Source organism: Rhinopithecus bieti, unplaced genomic scaffold (genome assembly GCF_001698545.2).
Source record: "Rhinopithecus bieti isolate Rb0 unplaced genomic scaffold, ASM169854v2 scaffold_13029, whole genome shotgun sequence".
NCBI lineage: Eukaryota > Metazoa > Chordata > Mammalia > Primates > Cercopithecidae > Rhinopithecus > Rhinopithecus bieti.
This window is the reverse complement of record NW_016807982.1, coordinates 258054-264160: the sequence shown is the minus strand read 5'-3', so window position 1 is coordinate 264160 and position 6107 is coordinate 258054.

Sequence of the window (6107 nt, the reverse complement as noted above, 5' to 3'; positions counted from 1 at the left end):
TTTTTTTGACACAGAGTGTCGCTCTTGTTGCCCAGGCTGGAGCACAGTGGCACAATCTCGGCTCACTGCAACCTCTACCTCCCAGGTTCAAGCAATTCTCCTGCCTCTGCCCCCCAAGTAGCTGGGATTACAGGCATGAGCCACCACACCCAGCCAATTTTTGTATTTTTAGTAGAGATGGGGTTTTAGCAGGTTGGCCAGGCTGGTCTCAAACTCCTGACCTCAGGTGATCCACCTGCCTCAGCCTTCCAAAGTGCTGGGATTACAGGCATGAGCCACTGCACCTGGCCCTAGTTTTTGTAGTTTTAGTAAAGATGGGGTTTCACCATGTTGGCCAGGCTGGTCTTGAACTCCTGACCTCAGGTGATCCACCCGCCTTGGCCTTCCAAAATGCTGGGATTACGGCGTGAACCATGGAGCCCAGCCAGTGGGGATTTATTTATGTAGGTTTTTGGAGACAGGGTATCACTTTGTTGCCCAGGCAGTAGGGCATCATGCAGTGGTGTGATCATTGCTTACTGTAGCCTTGAACTCCTGGACCCAAGCAATATTCCTGCCTCGGCCTCCCTCACACCTGGAATTAAAGATGTGAGCCACCACACCCAGCCGTGGGGGGTATTCAGAAAGACAGTCTCCCTAAGTTACCTGTCCAAAGCTCAGCTTTCTTTTTTTTTTTTTTTTTTGAGACGGAGTCTCGCTCTGTCGCCCAGGCTGGAGTGCAGTGGCCAGATCTCAGCTCACTGCAAGCTCTGCCTCCCGGGTTCACGCCATTCTCCTGCCTCAGCCTCCTGAGTAGCTGGGACTACAGGCGCCCGCCACCTCGCCAGGCTAGTTTTTTGTATTTTTTAGTAGAGACGGGGTTTCACCGTGTTAGCCAGGATGGCCTCGATCTCCTGACCTCGTGATCCACCCGTCTCGGCCTCCCAGAGTGCTGGGATTACAGGCTTGAGCCACTGCGCCCGGCCTAAAGCCCAGCTTTCTAAGGTTCAGTTCTTATCTTAGGGGTCTCAGCAGGAAACAGGGGCACACTCAAACACTCAGTGTTTGCCAGAAGAGGATTTAATGAAGAGACCATTCACAGAGGTGTGGGCAGGAATGGCAGAGCACCTGGGACTCACAATGGTGGGATGGAATCATTACCCCTGGGCCTGGAGGAACAGGGGAGGGAGCCTTGTTAAGGAACTTGGCCCGAGCTGTACCCATGGGTACAAGCCACCCAACAGGAGCCAAGGCTTTTGGCGGAGGAATATAGTTACTGCTGCCAAAGTCACAGGCAGGGACGGAGCATAATAAATATCTTGATCTAGGCCGGGTGTGATGGCTCACACCTATAATCCCAGCACTTTGGGAGGCTGAGGTCGGTGGATCACCTGAGGTCAGGAGTTTGAGACTAGCCTGGGCAACATGGCAAAATCCTATCTCTACTAAAAATAGAAAAATTAGCTGGGTATGGTAGCACATGCTTGTAGTCCCAGCTACTTGGGAGGCTGAGGCACGAGAATCACTTGAACCCCGGAGGCAGAGGTTGCAGTGAGCTGAGATCATGGCACTACATTCCAGCCTGGGTGACAGAGTGAGACTCTGTCCCCCCAAAAATAAAAAATAAAATAAAAATAAATAAATATCTTGATCTCACTCTCCTCCCTCTCTAATCTCCTGCCAGGGTCCCCAGTTTGGCCAAACCCCAGCTGAAACCAGAAGGCAAGGGGGCCCAGGAGAGGCTGGCCATAGGAGTCAGCTCCAGGACATGCAGCTCTGAGAAGGAAGGTTAGGCAAAGAGTAGCCAGCCCAGGGGCCTCTCTCCTCCTCCGTGTTTGGCTTTGTGGAGGGGTTGAGAGATAAGAGTGGCTGCGCTTGTCCTTCAAAGCAGAGTCTCTGCCTGATTCCTGATTCCAGAACAGCTTTTCTCATCCTTCCAGGCCCAGGTACTTCGTTCAAGAGGCCATCCCCAGTCCTGGAGTTAATTTCTCCCATCCATCCCTGACTTCCCTGGTTCTCAATGTCTATCACATCACTCAGCCCAGTGATTTGGCATTATTCTCTGCATAGGTTTTTCTCCCCAGAAGATGGTTCTAGCTTCCTCTACACTGAAAGCTTCTTGCAGGCTTGGGCCAAATAAGGCTGTTTGCTCTGATACAGGGCCCAGCACAGCCCAAGTGCCAATGTTTGCCAAATGAGCTGAATCTTATGGGCTCAAATATACCTCATTCTGCCTTGCTATATGCAATCTGGGCACATGTGTGTCTGTCTCCCTGAGTAGACTGGGGCTCCTGAGAGGTGAGTGACCCAGGCCTAGCACACAGCAGGCATCAAATATTGCCTAAATTAGCCTAAGTAAAACCATCCTCCTTCCCTTCATTCATTCAACTATTTTTTTGGAGCTTCCAGATAGCTGAGCATATGGAGGTTCCTGGAGGATGGTGTGCCCAGGGAGGGCATGGAAGCTTCATGCCCCTTCCTCCATAACTCTGCCCTATTTATCTCTTCATCTGTATCCTTTTCAATATCCTTTATAACAAGCCACTAAAGCTAAATACGGCCATGTGACTGAGCTCTGGCAATGGGACACAATCATAAGTGGTAGGAGGTGAGCGACCCCTCCTTTTTACTTTCATTGGATAGAATGAGGCATTAGAAGGGAGCTTGGACTGCTCTTGGATGGGTGTGGATTAGGGCCACAATCTGGAGATGGTGGAAGACCAAGATGGGAGTCTGCATCTTTGGTAGATTGTATTTTCCCAAGATAGAGGCAATACTATATCCCATTCCACAAGCTCTTCTTACATACTGTGACTTTGACACACCCTTCCATTAAAAGGTGGCATCTATGTCCCCTCCCCATGAGCTAGAGGCCCGGGTCTTTGTGCCTGCCTTGAGCAACAGAATAGGTCAGCAGTGACAGTGCGTAGCTTCCAAGGCTAGCTCAAAATTGCCTTTCACTTCTGCCTTGATCTTTTGGGACATTTACTCTTGGGACTTAGCCACCATGCTGTAGGAAGCACAAGCAACCCATGGAAAAGCCCATGTGCATGAGAACCAAGACCCCCAGGCAAATCCCCTGCTGAGCTCCCAGCTGACAGACCGCATCAACTTGCCAGCCACATCAGTGAGCTGTCCTGGATGCAAGTTCTGCAGCCTCTGGGCAAGCCCCCTCAGCTGATGCCACGTGAAGCAGAAATAAGCTGCCTCCACCAAGCCATGCCCGAATCACAGATCTGTGGGTAAAATAGATGATTGTTATTGTTATATAAAACAAAAACAAACAACAATTTTTTTTTTTTTTTTGAGACGGAGTCTTGCTCTGTCGCCCAGGCTGGAGTGCAGTGGCCGGATCTCAGCTCACTGCAAGCTCCGCCTCCCGGGTTCACGCTATTCTCCTGCCTCAGCCTCCAGCGTAGCTGGGACTACAGGCGCCCGCCACCTCGCCCGGCTAGTTTTTTTGTATTTTTTAGTAGAGACGGGGTTTCACCGTGTTAGCCAGGATGGTCTCGATCTCCTGACCTCGTGATCCACCCGTCTCGGCCTCCCAAAGTGCTGGGATTACAGGCTTGAGCCACCGCGCCCGGCACAATTTTTTTTAAGGTCCTACTATGTGCCAGGCCTTGTGCTGGGCTCTGGGGACACAGCAGTAAACAAGACACAGAAAGTCTCTGCCCTCAGGGGGCTTCCATTCTAGTGGAGGAAGCAGAGAAGAAAAGAATTGAAAATGAACAGTATTGTTGCAGATTGATAAGTGCTACACAGAAAATAAACAGGGTGACAGGGATAAACAGTAAATGGGATGAGGCATGGTGGCTCATGCTTGTAATCCCAGCACTTTGGGAGGCTGAGTCTGGAGGGTACCTTGAGGCCAGGAGTTTGAGATCAGCCTGAACAACATAATGAGACCCCATCTCTATTAAATAAAATTTCACAAAACCCAACAAAATTAAAAAAAAAGCCCACAACAAAAAGTAAATGGATGGACATTATGGGCAGGGGGGGGGGAGGCATCAGAGAAGGCTCTGTGAGATGTGAGCTGAGACCTGAAGGAGAGTAAAAGGTGAGCTGGGAAGAGCTGGAAAGGGTTTTCTAGGCAGAGGGAGTAGCAGAAAAGGCCTGGCTGGGTGTGGTGGCTCACTCCTGTAACCCCAGCACTTTGGGAGGCTGAGGCAGGAGGACTGCTTGAGCCGAGGAGTTTGAGATGAGCCTAGGTAACACAGTGAGACCTCGTCTTTACAAAAAATACAAAAATTATCCAGGTGTGGTGGTGTGCATCTGTAGTACCAGCTACTCGGGACGCTGAGATGGGAGGATCACTGGATCCTGGGAGGTTGAGGCTGCAGTGAGCCATGATCACACCACTGCACTCCTGCCTGGATGACAGAGTGAGACCCTGACTGCAAGAAACAACAGCAGCAACAACAACAACAACAAAGGCCTGGAGGTGGGGAAATTTCTGGGACCCTGGGGAATTCAGGGTTTCAGCCTAAAGAAGCTCTGAGCAGGAGGGTAGGAGGGGGTCAGAAATTCAGTCCTGGGGAGAGCCCGAGACCAGGTCCTGGGCTGGGGGTTGGAGGGGCAGAGCCAGCTCCTCTGAACGCCACCCTTGCCTCCTGTTGCTTGGTACCACAGCAAACAGAGCCGCTGGCAGGCCTGCCCTTGCTGCCTTAGCTCTCCTCTGGCGGGCAGCAGATGTCAAACGCTCAGCAGCTGAGGCTTCGCCAGCCTCCTCCCCTGGAATAGTTCAGGGGTAAGTCAGAAAATGACCAACAGCCTTAAAACCTGGCTTTTTCTCGTGCATACCTTACAAGGGTATATTTGGCTGCCCTGGGTGTTAAATCTTCCACCCCCTTGCATTAGACAGAGAAATATAAATATACAGCCACAGGCGGCACACTCAGACACGAGGATGAATGAACATTCATCAACCCCCAGTCACACACAAGCACACAATCAGAGTTACATGCGGGATCATATGCATGCCCACCACACACAGTCACAACAGCCAGTCCCACAAAGACACTCCACCATGGCCCGATCACCACACACATTCACCCTGAGATCACAGAATCACACATCCACAGGCTCATACACAGACATGTACCCCACAATCACCGCAGAGTCACACAGGGGCACACAAGCCCACACACATTCAAGACCACAGCATGCTTCCCCCACCGGCCTCCCAGGCACCCCAGCCCCTGGGGCTTGTTGTGGTGCCGGCATTCTTCTGCGATTGAGTCAAAGACCTCCCCAGACAGGGTGGCTAAGTGGAAAAAGGAATCCGAAGGAAGAACGCCTGAAGCCCAGGTCTGGGAAGGGGCCCAGCAGCTTCTCTCTTGGGGAGAAAGACGTCAGTGCTGGTTTGACCCTGACACTAGAGGGCTGAGGACGTGGGGGGAGGTATGTCTTGAAGTTGACAGAAGTGGGCTGAGTGGGGTGACAGGTGGAGCAGGGGAGAGACCCCAGGAAGCCTCAAAGGGTGGGGCAGAAAGGGGGGTTAAATATGGACTCAATGTGATAGGCGTAAACTCCTCCGCAGTATTCCCTAACCCCAGCCACCCAGCCCGTCCCTAGGCTCCAGGCTGTCCCCAAATGCGCGGGGTGCGGCCGTGACCCCTCCTCCCCGGCCGCGCCCTGCCCCGCCCTTCACGACAGCTGCGGGGGACAGCCCGGAGTGCCCTGAGGGTGGCTGCGGTCCTTCCCCTCCTGGGTGGGGACCAGAGGGCGCTGAGCGGCGACGGACACCCCCAAACACTCGCGGGAGAGGGGTGCTGGATTCCTTTGAGCAGCCCGCCCAACCCTGCCCCCACCCTCCCAGGCTGGACAGTGGAGGTGCTCCTTGGGGCTTCAGACCCTTCTCCCTCCCCCTGCAACGGGACCCCACGAAAGGAAGGGTGGGGAAAAGGTTCGGGAAGACCAGGGGACTGGGAGGTTTGGAAAGGCCGCTCCAGGCCCCAGTTCCCACTCCCGCCTCAGGCTGGTCCGGGAGGGGCAGACTCTCCCCGCCCCCAGGTCCGCGCGGCCGCTCCCTCCTCCCCCCGGCAGGAGCCCCGGCCAAGTGGGCGCGCCCGGCCCGGGGCCGGCCGGGATCCGGTGTCGGCTGCAGCTGGCAGTGCGGCGAG